Source organism: Castor canadensis, chromosome 3, assembly GCF_047511655.1.
Source record: "Castor canadensis chromosome 3, mCasCan1.hap1v2, whole genome shotgun sequence".
NCBI classification, from domain to species: domain Eukaryota; kingdom Metazoa; phylum Chordata; class Mammalia; order Rodentia; family Castoridae; genus Castor; species Castor canadensis.
Window position 1 is genome coordinate 172,027,597 of NC_133388.1, and position 22,334 is coordinate 172,049,930.

Sequence of the window (22,334 nt, forward strand, 5' to 3'; positions counted from 1 at the left end):
CCTTCCAATGGTTGCAGACATATAATATCCACACTACAAGTTTAATAAAAATCCACTCTCAAAGTGAAGTTATTTCAGACAAAGGACGTGTACTTTCTCCAATCTTGATTTTTTTCCCCTCTTTGCCACTCTTATGGACATGAGTTGATGAAATGTTCCTTGGGAAATAAATACTGTACTTTTCTCACTTTGTAGACTGAGAATCTGAAGTTACTGTTAATCAAGTTTCCAGAGAAAATGTACTTAACATAACAATTATGACATATGGTAGCTTTTTGTTTATACACACACACACACACATACACAGAAATACACATTCATATATATTTCACCAAAATTCCAAAGACTTTTTATCTTTTTACTTGATGCAGCAAATTCTTAGATTACAATGAGAGGAGAAGGAAACATTTTCTGTCTTTATGCTTCTACTGCTATCAATGACCACCTCTACATAACATCTGTCACATTCTTTAGTTACAGCAGCAACAACAGTCTACCAAAAAGCGGAATTAATTCTGCCTTCCAACCTGCCCAGCTATGATCTTTGACAAGTGTTTATTGAATGACTTGAAAGAGACTGAAAAAAATTCTTTCAAGAGCAACATGAAAATACTCCAAATATTTTGAGATTACAGTTGTGAAGATATGAATGTCAGCAATAAATTACTGCAGTAGTCTTATTTTTTTTTATGTCACAGGAACTCAAACAGTTCAAACCACAACAAAAAATAAATAATCTTAAAAAAACCTTGAGAAAAAGTTAAAGCCTTTCTTGGTAATCCAACATTTATATATTCCTTGTTGCTCTGCAATCTGCCAGCACCAATTTAGTGTGCATCTTTCCAGTTCTTTTTCCATAATTTTATAAAAATATATGTTATATTATAAACTGTATTTATACATGTAAAATTTATTTCCACAAAACTATGTATTTTTGTGTAATATTTTAACATCTTTATACTTCCATTCAAAACTTGTTTTGTTTAAACAATTGATTTATTTTAAAGATATTTTGGAAAACTTGTACCCTTAGCAGGTACCCTGGATGGTTAAAATAGCACCTTTAAAACCATATTTCACTAGAAATTTTACTTACAGATTTTTATCTGCATTCAGATTAATGTTGGTCTTTATTATATTTCTCATGTTGTTCCCAACCAGGATTAATATCAAGGATAGAGGTTAGCAATTTTCCATATTTTAATAGGCTTCAGGTTAATTTATATACCACAAAAACTCAGATCCTTTAATGTAAGAACTCTCCCAAATTAGCTAGTTGAACATGGTATAATTTTGAGGTATTCCTCTGAAAACTATTTCAGTTACTTGTAAAGTTGTTTTCCTACTGAAGTGTGTTTTTGTTGTTGTTGGGATTGATATTGATACCTTATATCCATAAGAGAAGTGATGTTTTTCTAAGTTAGTAGCTTAATGGCAGTAAAATTGTTGCAGAATTTTTACATATTGTCTTTATAAATATCAACCTTAAATCTCCTTCATTTCTAATGCTATTTATTTTTATTTTCTATCCTGGTTTTCTTTTTTCATACTTATAAAGGGTTGTCAAATTAACTAGTATATTCCAAGAACCAGCTTGTTGCTTCTGTTGATCAATTTTATTGTTTTGATTTTAGTTTAACCATCCTTTCTTTTTATCTTTTGAGATTCTCTCAAGTCTATGTTGGATTATTTTGTTGTTATTTTTCTACATACTGGAGGTGAAATCTTAGTGTGTTCTTGAGTTCATTTATCTTCAGTCTTACTACTTTCCTGAAAAAGAAAAAGTAAGTCTCTAAATATTCTTCAGGACACTGGTTTGATACTGAGTTTTATTGTGCACTTCTAAATAGTTTGTAGTTTTCTATTTGATTTCTTCTTTAACTCATAAATAATTGTGGTGTTTTTAAATTTATTGTCGGGGCTATTATTTTTCTGTGGATTCCTAATGTTTTTGCTTTCATTGTATTTATGAAGTAAAACATTATTAACATACTTAATTATTTTTGTTTACTTTTGCTGACAATTTCTAAAAGAAGCATGTAAAGGTTCCAAACTCAATGTGATTTTGCCACATTTCCCTAAGTTAAATCAAGTTTTCTTCACTTATTTTAGACTGCCATTCAGTTATTTGCTTTTTTCATGAATTATTTCTTTCAATACTTCATTTTTATATGTGCTGGATACTGCTCTAGGTATTTGGGATATATCAATGAATAAACAAATATTAATTCTTGCTCTCTGGAAGAATATATATCCCTGGAGGTTTATAAACAATAACCAATAAATAAACAACATCTTCTTTTAGAAGGTGCTTCATGCTCTGATGGATAAAAAAATGTTGATTAGTAAATAAGAGAGTTAAATTGACAGATGGGTCAGGCGAGACACACAAGATTTACTACTCTTACCTTCTTACAGAAACTGTTATTGAAAACATAGGCCCTTCACTTGAAAATGTATTTATTAATTTTTTATTATCATATTATAGAGGTTTCTTTTGAGGGGGCAGTACTGAGGTTTGAACCCAGGGCCTCATGCTTGTTAGGCAGGCACATTACAACCTATGCCACTCCACCACTGGTTTTTTTTTAAAATAGCGTCTCCTGAACTATTTGCCAGGGCTGGCTTGGAACCGTCATCCTCCTGATCTCTGTTTCCTGAATATCTAGGATTACAGATGTGAGCCACTGGTGCCCCACAGCATATTATGTTTTTTGACCTTCACAATTGAATGACAGCTGGTAAGGTACAGAATTTTCATTCAAAATTATTTTTCCTCTGCACTCCTGGTCTCTTATCCAGCCATTCTTCCTGGTGAGAAATAGGATGCCATACTCATTGTAATTATCTCATAATCTTTTTCCTGATTCCTTTCTTCCCTTCCTGAAAGAGTTAAGATTCCTTTTAGAATTGTTATTTTTAAATGTATTGGTTTATAAATCCATTTTTCTGTTTGTATTTGATAGATTTTCTGTAACTTCAAAAGTATTTTTCAGTTCTCAGAAATTATTAACATTATTTCTTTTAAAATATTATTTTTTACATGTACTCATCTTTGTGGAAATCCTTTACATTGAGTGTTGGAAGTGTGGGATTAAACCTTTATGTTGCTCAACCTTTCAATTTTTCATTTTAAAACTCTATTCTGGCTGAGTGCCAGTAGTTCACACCTGTAATTCCAGCTATGCAGGAGGCAGAGATCAGGTCCAAAGCAAATAGTTCAAGAGACCTTATCTCAAAACAACATAGTGGTGGAGTGGCTCAGGTGGTAGAGCGCCTACCTAGCAAGCATGGGGCCCTGAGTTCAAACCCAAGTACCAAAAAAAAAAAGAAACTCTATTTGTATTCTAGAAGAATTCCATATATGTATAGAAATGCACAAATTCCATATATGCAAATAAATGTATTTATATAGTTATGCATTATAATTTTCAGTTTATACTTCACTGTACCATTTATACTTGATCTTAAATTATGTATTGAAAAATTATATTATCTTTTCCTAAATATGTAATGATTGTTACTATTTCTTATTGTTTGATAAGATTATGTTACTTTTTGAAGAATACAATTTCCCTCTTCATTTTTGGGAGATTATCTGGTATAATTACTTAAAATTACTTTCTTGTTGCTCCTTTAACTCTGTTTGGATAAAAAATGCAAGAGAAAGTGTCTAAGGGGAGAATGACACTAACAGGTTTGAGTTAATTGTCCAATTAAAGCTTTTATTTGCTGACTTCTCTGTAACTATGCAGGTCCTATATTCTCCGTCATCACCCTCCACCCCACTTTCAGGACTATTTACGGTAATGTCAGAATCCCATTGTACTTCTGGATGAAGTTCTTCCCAGTGTTGCTCTGTGGTGCAGTTTACTCTCCTGGTCTTTATCCCTAGCTGTAGAGGACTCTCTTGTCAGCAGCATTAACTCCAATTGCATCTCTGACATTTGTCTCTGTAGCTGAGATACTGTTCTCTGTGGCAATTACTGCAGTTTCTCAGGATCACTTATGGCCTCCTTTCTGAAGACTGCTGGCCATGGTGTACAAAGGCTTCCTATATGTAGCTACAGCAACAGCCCCCATGTTGGTACTGGAATTGTCTAATTCTGCTTTCCACCTACATCATTATATGTTCACTTTTGTTTATTTATCTTATGGGTCACCTTCAGTCTTGTAACAACTGAGATTTTTCTCTTCTTTTTGTTTTTATATGTTTTCTATGGTTTTTGCATTAGGACTGAGAGGGAGAGCTTAATCTATCACTTTGAAGTGAATTTTTTTTTTGCTCTTTTAGTACACAATATTTAAAATCTAGAATATATTTTAAATAAAGGTATAATTTTGAAACTATGATACTCTCCACAATAAGTGAAAAAACAATATACAGAAAGTAAGAAGAACTTATGTATTATTTCTTTTGATATTTTTTGTACCCACAAGCCAAGAATGATTCCTGAAAAAAATCTAAGATATAGTGGGTAAATAATATAGTGGAGATATGGCCCAAAACAATTGTAAATAGCAGCTATCATTTATTGAGCATTGAAACTGTACTGGTACTGTGAAAACATTTTTAAATATTCATAATGTAATTTAATCTTCAGAACAACCATCTACAGTAACTATTCTTACCTCTGTGTATAGATGAAAAATCTGAAATTCAAAGAATTTGTGCAACTTGCGCAACTTCACAACTCTGTAAATAATACTTTTTAGTACATTTAGTTTTCTAATATGTATGAAGAATACTACTAGGTATCTGCTGTGCTCTGCTGAGTACCTCATGGTGGATGAAAGCACAATGGCAGTAGCACAGGTGGGAAGAGGAGAGTGATTCAGAAGTCAGGTTCACTATCATAACAATCACTCTCATGAGAACTAACTCAAGGTCCCACTAGAAGTACATTAGTCCTATCTAAGGGCACACTTCCAATGAGGGACAACTCCCACTGAGCTGCACTTCCTTAGGTTCCATTAATTTCCACATTGTCCTTCTAGAAACCAAGTTCCCAACACATGAACCACGAGGGCATGGGGAGCAAGTCAAAACAAGCATCCAAGCTATACTGCCAACTATTTAAAACCTGGAGAAATTTCTATTCATCTCTGAAGGTCAAACTATATTGCCTTCAGAAAGACTGTCTTGGATCTTGAAAGCAGTTTGTTGCTTTGTTGCCCCTTTCTTGGGGCTTCTATAAGCCTTATTAGAATTATTTATTTTCCAGTGAGTCCTCTCATCAGCTCTTTTTCAGCTTTGCATTTCACATGTCTGCATAAAGAATGATAGAAAGCATTTCTATGTTGTTTATAAATCAAGTAAAGTTGTATGCACTTGGTACATTTAATCCTGACATATTCTGTGAACATCCAGAGAGGGAAAGTAAGTTGCTTTATGTCACATAAATTTCAAGTGGTAGAATTGGGATTTGAATTTAATCAGTGTGGTTCCAGCTTAGATACGGTACCTCCATTGAAAACTTTCAAAAAAAGAGAAACCTTAATATTTAAGAAATATTTGTAGATATATAAGGGAAGGAAATGAAGAGTTAGCATACAAAAACATCTGTGATTCTGTCAGTAATGTGAGAAATCACAAAATCCTAGTTATAGAGAAGATACATATATAGGAAACCTTAGAAAGATGATATTAGTTACATCTTTTGAATAGTTAAAACTTCATATGATTGCTAGACATCTTCTGTTTACCTATTCTCCCCTTCCTTTCCCTGATTTTTCATCCCTCCCTCCAGGGTAAGAATAAAGAGTAGCCCATAAGGACTCCTAATAGCTAGATTTCTGTGGATAGGGTGGTAGAGTTTGTCATTTGGGTAGGAGACTGAGATAAGGCAATAAAGGGATGAGTACAGTAGACTATTTCTGCCCTCACTCCCGTAATTCTTTGGCAGGTCACCATGGATACTGTGTCCCATTACTAAAAGCCATATTTATGTCACGAAGCCTTCTGCATATACCTGTTCTCTGAGAGACATTAGCTGGGGATAATGACAATTTCTTGGTAGTTTCCTTAACCCCTGCCCCCACTTATCCAATATGAGTATACCATTTATTTTTTACAGGTTATCTACTGATGAAATATAATTTTAGCATAGAAATTCTTGATTTTGTTATCTTGGAATAATTTCATCTCTTGAAGTATAAAATGGAGGTGGGATTTCTTTAACAAAGGTTGCCTCCACTGGGAGCCAGCTAAATATCTATGCATCATTGCAATTAAATTTGGAAGGAACAAACTGAGTATCCAGTCCCGGAGTCAGAGGCTAGCACCATGGAGTAGCACTTGGTTCTTTTTCTACCTTACTGTGCAAGCAAGAAAATAAGAAGGAGAGAAAGAGGTGCTGAAACACATGAGGATGGGAGGGCAGAGAAAATATAGCAGAGCACTCAGATCCTCTCATGCCGTGTGTTGAGAGCAAGATTGGAAATGTAGGTTTAGATGGCAGTGGCTGAAATTTGGAGAAACAGGGCTCTTTGAACACATTTTAATTTTTAGTGACTAGTTAACTTTGGTCCTTGGTGCCTAACATAATAAACTATAATTTTAAATTCCATCAGATTTCTAGCCAAAGAGTAACATCTGTCCTTAGAGTGACATAGAACCCCTCACTGATCAATCTCTCACTTGACAACAGTTGACACTGTAATTCGAATACTTCACAGAGAAACTGTAGATTAAAGAAAGTGATTTGTAAAACTTGCAGTTTTGCTGATTCTTAATGTTAAGAAGACTGTTGGGAATCTCATTACCTCAGAAACTGGCTTACAAAGGTTATGAAATATAGAATTGTGCAATGAGAAAAGACCTTGTGAGTTAAACTAGGTCTCACCTTCAAGCATTGTAGATAAATGAGACTACAGTCAACATTTAAAGAGATTTAGAGAAGGAAATCTATAACTTCCCAGGCAAAAGTAATGAGGAAAATATGTGCAATAATAAATGTGTAAAGTGTTTTACAATCATGATGAAAATATTGACATTTAAAATGCCTCAGATTAAGGACAAAAGTTTAATTAAAAGTACACAAAATTCAGAAAGGGGCCAAATATACCCTGAGATAAGGTTTAGCATTTTGCACAGAGCTGGTATTGACCATCCACAGCCAGTGGCTAAAATCATGTACTGTTTTTGATTTACTGTTAAAAATTTCTCAATTGTTAATTACAGTTCAGTTTTAAATCATGAAACTTCTTAATATACTTAGTAGAATTAGTACCTCCTTATCTGTGATAAAAAGTATTGTGCCTCAATAAGATGACTATAGGTAGTGATTACCTACTGTATATTTCACAGAAGTTCTACAATGGGGGTGTGAATGTTTTCACTGAGGGGAAGTGAGAAATGCTTAAGAAATAGAGATGACTGCTCTATTTGAATGTTACACAATGGATACATGTATTGAAACACCCCATGATACCCCCTGTGCATGTATGTTTTGTCAAAATAAATAATTTGGAAAAATATGCTTTACTTTGGTTATAATTAAGATGTTGAAATATCAGTGAGAGTTGTTTTATGGTTTTATTAATGGGTTTATGACAAGCCATTTATATTTTATCATCTTGACATCAGATTGCAAACTGACTAGCAAATCTTTAAGAAATGTCTGTGAACACAAAGGAGTTTGTCAGCCTTCATAGGTATGCAATCTATGAATTTGAGTTATGTAGCATTTTGTTCCAATCCAGTGATTTGCAGACTTTCTCGACCATCAATTATCAACAATGATAATTTAATCTCTCTCTCTCTTCCCCGCCCCCACTCTTTAGAGAACATGTTGGAATATAAGTGGGGTTGGGCTAAGGTTGCTTTTTGGATATGACTAAATATTCTTTCTACCAACCCAAAGGAAACGAATTTACAAACACAGGTAATTCAAGTATTATTAATGATATATTTCTCAACAATTTATAATAGTGTAAAACATATCATAATATGACAACTACAAAATTTAGAACTGATGTTCTAACCTACTAGTTTCCTAGTTTATAATATAGTTATAAACTATATACTTATAGTTTTATTTCGTGTGTAAAATAATATAATGAAATGTGAGAATCAATTGAAAATAACAGATGCTTCTTGATGATGGTATTTTAGTTCAGACAATTTAAAGTCTAGTCTCATCAACTTAAATGTAAAATTAATCCATTCCAGTTCAATATTGACTTCTCCTCTACTGTGTATGAGGGCTTGTGCTAGGAATGGTGGCCCCTGAAGGAGCTTGGGGTATGCTACCCCAAGATGTGATGCTTGGGCCATTTTGATCTGAAGGCATTTGAGAAGCAGCAGATGGAGAAGGACTAGCTACATAAAAACTGGCCATGAATGTTTCCTTGAGAAAGATGATTTTCTTATGCTAGGAAGAGCAGGGTATGCTTCACACTAAAGACTGAGATTACGCAAATGGATCTATACAACAAACTTACTGAAATAACACTTATCTTTTACTTTCCTCTAATATATCTCGTAGGCATTCTCACAAAATGATGTCCCTAGCTCAAACTCTTTTGGCTTATAATTTCTTTTCACATTTATTGTTGCTTTGTCTAATGGGTGCATAAACATTTTTCTCTGGTCACTTCTCAGCTCTTTACTTATTGGGAGGACTCCAGTGTGCATTTAAAAGTTGAATAAAACTTGTATGTTTTCTCCTGTCAATGTGCTTTATGTCAGTTTTATTCTGAGGCCCAACCAGACATTCTAAGAGAGTAAAAAAGAAAAAAAAATTCCTTCTGTACACTGAAAAAAGTTTTATGACATATTCCTTTAAACACACACACACAGTTACAAGAGCTGTAAAAAAGGTGCATTCAGGATACATTTTAAAAAATTCGTTGGCATGAAATTTTAAGGAAAAAAGAGAGCAGATGATTCTTTGGTCAGTAGCTTTGCTACAAAATGTCAGTGTTTTCAAAGTGTGTGATGATCTCAGAAATGCATTTCCTATGTGTTCTGAATTATGGGACAGTCTGTGGGTTAGACTATTAAAAATGACACATGAAGTGACAAATAAATTTTCCTCCCTAACTTGCCTGAGGTAGTATCTTTAAAACGTGATCTGTTCACATATTTACGGTCCTTCAAATAACTCCTTGAGCATTTGCCCTCAGTTTGGGACCTAACCAGATGCCTTGTGGCTGAGGATTGGAATCCAGAGGTGTAAGGGCACTTTCCCTGTGCAAACCACAAATGAGTAAATGCTGTCATGCAGTTAGTCAGTTCAGATCAGTTCATAATCAGTTTTTCAGGTTTGTCCTTACTCATATATTCATTCCTAATCTATTAATTCAGTCATGTTAATACATTTATTCAAGATATTTTGGAAATACAGAAGTGAGTAAAATTTAATCTATTATTGTCTACTAGAAAAAGACAAGCATATAGATAGTTAAAAGTCAGAAAAATAACATAAATTTAGAAATAAGATACATTGCAGATATGGAGAAGAAAATGGACAATTCTGCATAGGAGTGAGAAAGCAAAAATATTGCATAAATGTAAATATGAGCTAAGATTTGGCAGGTTTTCTTGGCTTACATATGTGTAGGAAGTGGGAGATGGCAGTTTGTGACATTTCCGTTAGAAGGAAAACTTTGGCTGGAATGAACCAGCATATTTTTGAGAAATTCAAGTATTCCTGTATGGCAGGGTTCTGGTGCAAGTGGGAGATGTGGTGGAGATGTGGGGTCAACCTACGTGAGTCCTGAAGGCCCTTTGACTTTAAGCAGTGATAAGCCATTGATGAGGCACATCAAACAAGTTATATCTAGCAATGTCACACTGATCTGATGTGAAATGAAATAACATGATAGTCAACTAAGGAGACTTGACCTTACTCTCCTAGGAGCTTATAGTATAGTAATGGCCAGCAAAATAAAAGTATCAGGAAGCATTCCATTTCACAAGAAGACTCCAAATAGCATTGTTCACATGCAAACTCACTTAACCTGTCTATATTTTAAACATTTTCTTTTGAAGTACCTTGAATGAAAGAACAAAGTGAAATATAGATTTTTGTCTAAATCCCTATATCTACCTGTTTAAAAGAGTTTGTAAGCAGGGATAGATCAATATTTTCTGAAGTATAATAGCAATCAAAGTAAATGGATTTTTCTTTTGAAAGAACCATAACTGCTCACAACCCAATAGCAGCCATCAAAAACTTCAAAACACTATTGCTCTTACTGCATCTACCAGATGATAAAATAACTTATAATTATGTGAGAATATAGCCATATATATATATATATATATTCATATGAAGCAGGTAAGAAGAATCCACCACTCTTATTTATGAACATAAAAGATCACCCTGAAAAAAGACAAAAGTGCAACAAATGTGCAGAAAATACCTTTTGATTTAAAAATAATCACATTGATACAGTATTAACCCTTTCTTGAATTACATTCTGGGACTATATACACAACTGCTTTCAATCTAATAAACAGTTACTGAAATTCCATATGTGCTGAGCTAGTTATTGGGGTGGAGGGAGTGGATTAGGTGTTTTCTCAAGGAAATAAATATAACATTTAAGTAAGCATTTTGTAGAAGTGGTGATGAGTGTGAAAATAATTAATATCACTGTGTCTTTGGGTGTTAGTTTCTTCATATAAAATTAGGCCTCTGAGAGCTCTTTTGATAACCTCTTTTCCATTGTTTTTATTTATCTTTCAGACTCCTGTATGTTTTGTCCAATGAAAAACCATTCAACAAGACCCTAAATGAATTCTCTGTATTTTAGTTTGAACTTGCTTTATGATGTAACTTCTCTCATTTTAACTTTTCTCAAATTGCAGTTATAATTATTATAATTATAAAAGAATAACAAGTTATATTTGGAACATACTGTTTGAAGATTGTGGAAAATAGATGAAAAAAATCAGGTATTTGGCCTTTTCCATTTAAGAACACTATGCACCAGACTGTCTTTTGAACTGAAAGGGCCAAAAAGTTGACAAAGATACAGATTTTGTTTTATTATTTGTGTTTTGTGTGTATATATGTGTGTGTATATATGTATATATGTACATATACACAGATGTGATTTAAATATGAGGTGATATGTGAGTAGCGTGATGTTATTTACTCAAGGTGTTTCAGAAATTCAGAGGAAAATAATTATTCTTCTTTAGGAAGTGGGTCAGTGTAAAGTTGATCACGGAGAAAAACTTGAATTTCATATGTTCCCTAATGAACTAAGAGAACTTTATGAATGGAAATTAATAAAAACATTATAGAAGGGAGTGGAAGCATATTAAAGTTTGAAAAATATCTGAGTGGAAAGTCACCTTTCATCTGGGTAGTAGAGAATGTGCCATTTACACTCAGAGTGGAATCAACTGTGTAAGAATGGAGAAGTCACTAACAACTTAGAGTAAAGACTTAAGAAAGGAAGAAAACTAATGTGGAACGTACAAGAAGTACATGTTTACGAAAGAACCTGGAGTTAGTTGTTGTAATCATTCAAGAAACCGAAATAAAGGACAACAGAATCATGCTCAAAATAAAGCTGGTAACTTTTGGTTAAAAAAAAAAGAAATAAAAGAACTTTCAAAATGTTTTGAGTGGGAATTGAGAATGGAACATTAAAGATTAAAAAGAGATAAAAAAATATTTCCCAAAGTAACGTCAGCTCCGTGGCTTGCTAATAGTGATTCATTTCTTTTAAATCTGAAAGACAGAATACACACATAGAAAATAGCCAAATCATCTATGACACATAACAAGTCTGACCCACATAAGTTCAGGGAGCCAACTGAGAGCTTCTGCAGCAACCAAGAACAAGAAAGACCATACTCGTTCAATCATAGCAACCTTCCTTCATTTTCCTCCTCATTCCCACCTCAGTACATCCAGAAAGTGAAATACACTGCTCAAACTGGCCAGTTAAGATGTTCTACTTCTAGTTACCCCTTGTTATTAGCAAACCTTGGTTTATTATTTGCATAGTGTTCATTTATTTCCAAGGACTATAGTATACAGCTAAACATAATAGTTCTTATATAGACATACACATACTCTGACACTCATGTACATGAAAATAAATAATTGTGGCCAGGAATAGTGGCACACACCTGTCATCCCAGCACCTTGGGAGGCTGAGACAAAAGAATCACAAGTTTAAGATCAGCATGGGCAACTTAGTGGAAATGCAGTCACCACAAAAAATAGCACCCCATCTCCCAGCTTCTGTGAGGAAGTAGGAGCCTAATTCACTCCAACTTTCAAAACTAACTCCTGTCATAAAGACACAAGTTTTATGCCCAGGAAAGAGTGTACCTTAGCATAGAGTAGAGATTCCTGCACACCCATGTTTACAGTAGCACTGTTCACAGCAGCCAAACTATGGAATCAGCCTATCTATCTATCAACTGATGAATAGATAGTAAAAATGTGGTATTATACACAATGGAATATTATCCAGCCATAAAAAATGAAATTATGTTGTTTGCAGGAAAATGGATGAAACTGGAAGTCATCACCTTAAGTGTAATAAGTCAAACTGAGAAAGATAGACATTGTATGTTTTCTCTTGTATGCAGAATCTAGACTTTAAAAACAAAAGAATAACACCAGTGAAAAAATGAGGAATTTTTGGAGGTGGGAGCTAGCAGGATGGGGAGTGCAAAGGGACAGAGTGAGAGAGAGGTGAATATGTTGAAGTACTTCATAAGCATGTCTGAAAATAAAATAAGGAAACCTTTATCATTGTTTTAAAAGGCAGGGGTGGAAGAATCAGAAAGAGTAATAGAAGGTAAATTTGATCACAATACATTATATGCACTCATGGAAATATTAGAACCAAACTCTTTTGCACAATTAATAGACACTGACACTCTATCTTTAAATACAGTCAATTAGCCACACATGTGGTCACCCTGTTTGTAGGTGAATTTAGAATGAATGCTGTGTGATATTTGCATGGGGTTCTCTCACTTGAGGACTAATATTGTTTATCTTGAGAAAAATGTATGTAATGGGGTATATCTGGTTAGCTATTTGAAAGGATAAAAATGTCTTCTTGGTTTTGCAATTGTTTTAGCAGGTAGCCTACAATTCACCTTTCGTTCTAGCTTAATGTTAATGCAACACTTAAACACTTTTCTGAGGTTTTCTGGGTTGGGAGAAGGTTAGTTTTTAATTATATTTCCTCAACAATAGCCACAAAAGGTATTATGTGCAGGAATGTATATATGCATAATTGATACATACATACAGCTAGTGGAAAGGATTTTGTTTTGTTTTTGCATTTAGATTTGAGTGAGGGGAAAAGAAAGAAAGGCTAGGAATGATATAGAGGATAGAACAGTGAAGGAGCAAAGCCTAAATGATCTCTTACTTATGAGTATTCATGTATCACACAGCACCTTAGAATTTTGATTTCTTGCTTGCTGTGGGGAGAGTAGGATTCTTTGTGCTGTGTTGTAGACTTACATAATCTATAGAAATTCATATCTTAACAGAAGGATGAACCAATTCAGATTATAATACACATATATATGGAAATGTCACAAGGAAACTCCCTATATAGCTGTCTTAAACAAACAAAGATGTCTTTTGTTTTTTTAAAAATGGAGAACAGGACAGCAAAACAGGTTCTGTCTGGTGGTTGGTACCAGTGGAGGGGAAAGGATATATGGAAAGGGTGTAAAGGATAATGGTGGAGGAGGAGAATTCAACTATGGCATATCGTAAGAACTTTTGTAAATGTCACACCTACCCATAGTACAACAATAATGTGATAATAATAATAAAGAAAAGTTCCTTTCTAGCAATCTAATTCTGTATTTTAATGTGTAAACTATGTTAAGAAAAGAAATTTGTCATAAATGGCACATTGGTTTTTCTAAATGTTATTTTAATGACCTCATAATTTAATAAAAGTAGTTGTGTGAAAATGCAAAGGGGTTTTAATTATGCAGGTTAAATTGTTCCTACTTTTGGAATTCAGATTCTCTTCTTGGAATCAATATTATAATCTTTCTATAAACTAATAAAGAAAAAATTTAAGGATAGGTTTATATAAATGACACAAATGAATATTCATCTTTCAAAGGTACAATTCAAACTTCACTTTTAGTAGCAAGTGTTCTCGAGAAAAATCTAACATGGTTTATACTCAACTTCTCAGGAATAAATCTATTGTGTAAATCAACATTCACTTCATAGTTATCATTTGCTTCATAAATTCTGATGTGTATGTGAAAATTGGAAGTCATATGTCAACATTAGGGCACATGTAAATTCCCTGTGTCTGATGTTTTTAGTAACAGGCATTTCATACTCACAGTGTAAGAACCTCAGAATTCATACTCTAATTTCATCATCTTATGTTTAGTTCTAATATGTACAAATGCTTAAAAAATTGTTTTAAATTTATGAGGATTTACCTATGCAATAGAGCCCGAAATCACACATGGAGTTGCTAGGTTATTTGTAGCATTTCATCTAAAATGACAATAAATGTAACACATTTTTAGCACCAGTTGAAACAGCATAATCTGAAAAGTTAACTTAATCTTTGGAGAATTATTTTAGGATTGCCCTCGGTTTTTCAGACTCCCTTCTTTAAGATAGGTACACTCTCAGGCCAGGCACCAGCGGCCCACTCCTGTAATCCTAGGACTCAAGAGGCAGAGATCCAGGAGGATTGTGGTTTGAAGCCAGCCCAGGCAAATAGTTCTTGAGACCCTATGTTGAAAAACACCCATAACAAAAACAAGGTTAGAGGAATGGCTCAAAGTATAGGCCCTGAGTTCAAGCCACATACTGCAAAAAAAAAAAAAAAAAAGTTGCACTTTTATTTTAAAAAGTCATAATGAAAAAGAAATTTTGACACTCAAAGGGCTATAAAATATCCATATACCTTTTCCTTCCTTATTCAGTGTAATGTTCAAACAATACTTAACCATCATCCCCATCACTTTCAAATGTTTATTTAGCCTAAAATTCTCAAATTCTCTTGCTTGTTCTTGCTAGGGAGAAGTCTACAGGTGACAGACTACTAGTTTGCTGCTGAGCTGAATTTCAAGATCACAAGTTTAGTGACTGAGGTAGTTGTGGAGGTGGTTGTTTCCTGATTCATGTTTATGACCTTTTCTAAGAAATAAGAGAAATGCTGACTGCTGACTGTGCTGTGGTGAAATCTACTCAGTTTCCCAGGGATTAATTTTATTTTATTTATTTTTATTATTTTACTTTTTATTAACATGCTATTGGTGTACTAGGGGTACATTGTGACAGTTACAAAAGTTCTTACAACGTATCATAGTTGAATTCACCCCTTCATCATTCTCCTTTACTCCCTTTCCCCTGTTCCTGGAAAAGTTTCAACAGGTCTCGCTTGTCTAGTTAATTAATTGAGTTCTGGCAACTTAAAACCTAAAGCTCAATCCTCACTCACTTAGATAGAATAGGAAAAAAGAGATAGCCTGTGAAAGCAGTCCTCAAACCTTCGAAACATCACAAACTTTTAAAAATTCTCTCTGCTGGGCTCCCTTAGAGTTTCTAATTTTATTTGGGGTAGAGCTCAAGAATTTGTATTTTTAACAACTTCCCAGGTGATGCTCATGCAGATGGATCATGGGATCAAATTTGAGAGCTGTTAATACTGAAGACAAACAGTAAATAGGGTGAAACTGGAGAAGTCCTATTAAAAAATTGGGACTGTTAAGTGTGGAATTTGCATGTGTTACTTATTTTTTTATTATTTATTTATTTACTTTGGTGGTACAGGAGTTCGAACTCAGGGTTTCATGCTTGTCAGGCAGGCACTTAACCACTTGGTCAACTCTGCCAGCCTTTTTTGTATTGGGTATTTTAGAAACTCTTTGTCTGGTACTGGCTTTGAACCACAATCCTCCTGATCTCTGCCCTCCATAACAGCTAAGATTACAGGCATAAACCACTGGTGCCCAGCTGTGTTACTCATTCTTCTTCAGTAAAAATCTACTGCCTTTCATTTTTTGCATGTAAATATAAACCAAAGCTTTTTTGTCCAGTGTGGTTAGTGGTGTATCCTGTGCCATTGCATGTCCACCTGGCTCCAGGAGTGGACTTCATTGGTATTATTAAACATAGTAATCCCATCCCATTTAAAATGATTAATTTAGGATTGGCCATGCTTCAGGCAGTATGGGCCAATAAACTCCAATGAGAGTTTTGCTTAGACATTGCTTACAGATGAAAATAGTCTAACAATAGATACACCTTAATTAAGTAAAACGTGAATAGTTTTTATGATAATTACAATCCATTTATATAAGAAAGAAGTATTCTTATCAGGATCGTGTGACCTTGTAAAAACGAAAAACTTTTTTCTTGAAATCCCCTATAATAAGCCAAAGACCCAAAATGGAGAATAAGGCAGCATTGAGAGCATAGGATCTCTTGCTTTATGCAAAATCAAGGCTGTGAGAGAGTAGAAGAGGCAGGGAAAAGTAATCTGTGGGGAAAATGTAGGAGGACTTGGACTAATTCAGAGGATTGTTGAGTCTTTGTGCAGAAAACATTTCTAAATTAATTTTGTATTTCTGGCACCCAACAAAATGGGAAGCATCCCATATGTTATTTTCTCTTGTTTCCATGAATCATAAGGGGAATCAGAGGTAGGAAAATTGGAAGTCAAAGTGAGGCCTCATTAGAAACCCTAGTCTACACAAATTAGTTATAACTGGAATAATCCCAACCAGAGTGATCTGAATTCATGAATTGTGGCTGTATTTGATTTACTAAGAGTTCTTATGAATAAAACTAAAATTAATATATCATCATTCTTCTTTTTTTAAATAATTACTTCTTGTATGTCAAGGTGTTTTAGAAGAACCCTAATTCAGACATTACAGAGCTGACTCAAGATACTGGTGGTCTGTAGACACTTGTGAGCTTGATATGTAAGAATACAGGGGTGAAGAAGAGAAATCAAATGTGCACATGGTTTGAGAGGAGACACAGGAGAGACAAGGTGTTGAGAAATGTTAGCATTTGAACTTTGGTGGTCTGTAAGAGTGACATTCAGCTTGGAGAGAATGAAGTTGACATCAGAAGGTAAAATTTGTGAGACTCTGTGTACAAGTTAGTGATTCCATAGACCTTGGATGTGACATTGAATGAAAATTTGAGGAAAACCCTGTTTTTCAGTGTTGTGCCATTCATATACACAACAGCTATTCTCAGGAGCTCAAGGTAACCAACAATGAAGGGTGATTTTGTCTGGAAGAGCAAGATTCTCAGTGAAATGTTATCTCCATAAATTTATAAATTTTATAAGGAGTTACTGCATATGCACAACATGTCAAGCCTCTAGACTATTAAAAAATAGGTCTTAAGGTTTCTCCTGTGCTGTATTGAATGGAAAACTCATTTCACTTAGGTTCTGTAGACTGCACACGCAAGTCAACATGAGGAGGCTGTGAATTAGTTTGTTCTTAAAGAAAAAATACAGAAAGAGGAGGAAAGTACTACTGTGCTCTTCAGACTTATGGTGGTGTTAACTTTCCATTTCCTCTACTTTATATTCTTCTCCCCCTTTACTGTTGTTTTGCACAAGTACAAATGATATCTCCTCTGTAAATTGTAGAAAAAAAACTCTGTGATATGAGTTCTTTATTCTTGATGGTTCTCAGAGGCAGCAAGGAATGTATAAAACTCATATTTTACTTTAACATATGGTTTGATAGCTAGGATGATAGTCATATGTATAGCAAAGCAAAAGAGAAAAATATTACATAACAACACTTTATTTCACATGTTTACAGTTCAGAATTTTTGTTACTTCACCTTGAAAATTCCTATTTTTCTGTAGGACTTATCAAAAGTGTCATATCCTCAGGCAGCTTTTACTATATCCCCAATTTTAGGAAATTATTTCTGTTTGTTCTAACTGCTAAGAGCACATATTCAAATGACTTATTTATATGACCTTTTCCCTACTTTTCTGATAGTTTATAAATGTATGAACCTTGCCTATTTCAGCCCTTCACTTTCCTTATCTAACATAATGCCTAGGACACAGAAGTTAATTGTAGAACAAAAATAGCTCTTGAAAGTAAATTAAATCTATTTATAAGACTAGAATTAGTACAGTTCTTTGTTTAAAATTTTAAACTGGACATTTCAACAGAGAAAAAAATATTTTCTGTCAAGATTTCTCCTGAATTCATTACGGACATTATTCACATGAAAAACTAAAAGAAACAAATAATCAAATTGATAACCATATTTGATATTTCAAATTTCATGTGAAGGAAAATAATTTCATTAGGAACACCATGAATGAAGAGTCTTAACAACATAAAAATACCATGTATCACTGCCATGAATAGCAGCAAGAAAACTGTAAGTCTGATTAGAATTCTAAGTAAAAGTTATATGCATTATGAAGAAAGACAAATTAGAATTTTAAATAGAAAGGTCAGTAAAATAAGAAAGCCCCAAAAAAGTCTAAGAAACAATGAGAGCAGAAGTTATATTGAGATTCTGATGCTCTACCCAAACACCACAGCCTAGGTGGCTTAAACAAGTTCAAGATCAAGGCACCATCAGATTTGGCTCCAAGTTAGGGATCCCTTCCTAGCTTTAAGATGGTTGCCTTCTTGATGTAATCTCATATGACAAGGAGAGAGAAAAAGATCTCACCCATATCTTTTACAAAGGTAATAATTTCATTATGAGGGCTCCACCCTCATGATCTAATTACCCCTAAAGACTTCATCTCCAAATATTGTCACATTACAAGGTAGGTAGAGTTTCAACATACAAATTTTGGGGGACATAATTAACTCCATAGCAGGAGGAGAAAAGACTAAAAGAATGAAAGGAATTGCTAATAAGAAAAAGTTATTTGGGAGAAGCTTAAGCTTCAAAAAAGTATATTTTAGAGTCTTAGATATATATGATCCTACATAAGCACTGTGATCATATCCTTCTGTTTACAGAGCTGCGATCAGTCTCTGAACTATTGTGATGGTGGTTCACTATGACCTCAGTCCCTTCCCTATCTAGTACTTGGTTAATTTATCCAATAACCATTCACTAAACCTTTCTCTATACCATATTAGACAATGCTCTTAATTCCTGAAGAGTTCATAGTTCCAAATAGATAATATTTAGAATATAGGAGATATTTTAAGAGAAAATTATATGTCTATATTAACCCATATTGCTCTTTTTAAAATGGAAATTATATATATATATACAGAGAGAGAGAGAGACAGAGAGCTTCAAGGGAAGTTTACACGTCTTATCAGTTTGGAATATGCACTCATCTCACACATTATTTGTATTATGTATTTGTATACATAAATTTGTATGGACTATATTTAGCTTAAGAAATCCCAATTTATCTGTGACCCTACTATAATTTAATACTAGAACAATGTCTGTAAAGTTTGTTTCTCATATATGGTTAAGTAACAACTGGGCTAGAACTTCTCAGTTCATAGCAGATTCCTTTACTGGTAGTAAATGTCACCTTTACCAATTACAGAATGCTTATGTATCTTATTAATTGTCTGTGATATTCTGATAGATTTGATATGTGAAAAACTGGGGAAATGTCACCAGGAAAGCCATAATCCATGAGACTTCTTTGACTCAGTAACAACAATATTTAAAATGTTAAAGTGGCAAATATGCAAGAGAATATATTTTGTAGAGATGGGATGTATGAAATGAGTAAATGAAAATAACAAATATTTTTCAATGACAGTAAGTTCTCAAGCTCTATCCTTGATCTAGCAAAACCACCTTGCCCAGGTTTTCACTACTGTGTTTTCCTTGATGCATTTTTGCTTGTCAATTTTTGGTGCTATTTGCTAGTACAGAAAATAAACATTTAGTGATGACCTAGTAGTATTTTTGTTTTAATGTTTCCTGCTTCTTCATTACCAGTTATTAGCAAAGAATAAATGACTCACCTAAAATAATTCATAACTTATGAACTATAGAAAATATTATCATGATAATATTTCTGGTAGTGATAATTATTAAAAGTATTCATCATAATTTAGGTGAGATATAAAATAACTTGTGACCAAAAATCAGAAATCACAAAATGTGTTAGGTTTCCTTTACTATATTTTCCTGAATATAAAATACATAATAGGCTAAAATAGAATCACAAATCAGTACTTTAGATATATTCAGATAAAAACTTTTTTGAATGGCAACCACATTAACCATTTACAGATGAGTAGCAAAAAATAACCTATTTTTAATGTCTCTAAAAGTTAAGAGTTTTATAAATCTGAAGTGCAATAATCATTCACGCAAGCATGTATAGGCATGTGTTGGAGGAGATACTAACAGAAAGAAATGAAGCCAATGCTAACATTACAGATTTCTGATTTAAGAATGAAATCACTGTAAGAAGGGGACTAAGGTAGAAAGGAGAAAAATAGAGGACATTAACAAATTCTAGTTATAATGCATATATACATGGGCATATCACAAGGAAACTCCCTGTGTATCTATCTTAAACAAACATAATGCCTTCTTTCAAAAATAGAGAACAGGAAGGTAAAACAGGTCCTGTCTGGAGGTTACCAGTGGGAAGGAGAGTCTAAGGAAAGGGTGAAGAATGTAGTGGAAATATTGTGTACTCATAATTGAAAGTGGAAAAATGAGACTTAAAACTATTGCAGGTATGGGGCAGGGTGATAAAGGAGAATGATGGAGGGGGTGAATTCAACTATGGTGTATTGTAAGAACTTTGGTAAATGTCACAATACACCCCCAGTACAACAATATGATAATAAAAAATCTTTAAAAAATGACTAGTCATAGATTTTCTTTACAGCAATGACATGATATATGCTACCCCTATTTCTTAAGGAAGAAACTATTCTGTCATTGTGCCACCAGTAGATCAAAAAAGCTCAGTAAACTCCTCAATATTATATATAATATATATTTCATATATATTTCATCTATATTTGGCAGTTCTTTTGGTGAGTGTATTAGACCTGACATGTCACATCTCACACTCATGAAGACAGGAAATGGCTCAGTCGATATATTTTATTAAGGTATAAGACAAATTCTAAACATCAAATGTCAACAACAATGACTTTTCATTGTTGTCAAAAAAAGCTATTATTTCCCATGAATATCATCATAAAGCTTGTTTTCACAGTTCAAATTAGTTTGCTACATAGGTTCAGTTATAATAATGAGCTGGTGCTATAATAGAAAGCAGTAGGGATAAGAAGATAGGCATTGGAGTGAGGATTAAATCCCATCTTTGCTATTGATAGCATGTTACTTATAACTGTGAAGGCTCCACTTCATCATCCCTACCAGAAGAGCATACTAACAACCACTTAATAGAATTCTTAGCAAGATAAAATAAGGTAATGAACACAGCACATTGCATAAAGCATACTAAGCACAACAATTCATTTATTCAATAAATGTACATTGAGCCAGGCAGGTATTGCAATAGGAAATGTGGGTCATAGAAGTAAATGACAGACAACATTCTCACCTTTGCTCCCAGAGAAAATGAAGAGGCAGAAAAATAACTGTGTTTGTGGAGTTTATGTTCTAGCGAAGGGAAACAGATAGTACAAAATAGATGTAATAAAATTATACAATTGTATTAGAAGGTGATAAGTGGTGTAGATGAAAAAGGGAAGAAATATAAAGAAATTATGAAGGGTCAAATGGGTTCCCATTTCATTACAGTAGTTAAAGTGGAGCCCTCAAAATGACCTTTAAGCTAAAACTTGAAAAAGATAAAAGGGTTATCCATGCATATATCAAGGAAGAGGCATTCAGGAAAGATTATGCCTGTTATTTGAAGAAGAGAAGGAAGCCCTCAGTGTATCTGAAGTTTTAAAATAATCATTCTGGCTGCTGTGCTGAGGAGGAAAGAAAAATGAGTGGAAATTAAGAAATCAATTTGAAAGCTATTGTGAGAATCCAGTGAGTTGACCAGGATGTTAGCAATGGAGTGATGATAAGGAATTGAATTCTGGCTGTTTTCAAAATGAAGGCCAAAGAATTTGCTAATAGATGAGAGAATGAGAGAAAGAGATAAATCAACTATGTATGTCTCCATTAATTTGTGTCTGAGCCCCTGGAAGAATGACATTTCTCTCAACTGAAATGAAGATGACTGTAGGTAAAGCTGTTTGACAGCAAATGAGTTTTGCAAGTCGATTAGATATCCAAGTAGAGATGTCAAGAAGTGGTTGTGATGCAAGGGATAATAGATGATTAAAACTTATTTTACTTATTAATTGATTGATTGATTAGCAGTGCTGGGATTTGAACTCAGGGCCTCATGCTTGCTAGGCATGTGCACCACCA

The 22,334-nt window shown here is 33.8% G+C and overlaps 1 protein-coding gene across 6 annotated transcripts in view; it reads right to left on the bottom strand.

Annotated features, from left to right (window-relative positions):
• Nucleotides 1–22,334, bottom strand: part of Csmd3 (CUB and Sushi multiple domains 3) — a 1,205,819-nt gene that overhangs the window by 441,627 nt on the left and 741,858 nt on the right. The gene's annotated exons all lie outside the window — the stretch shown is intronic.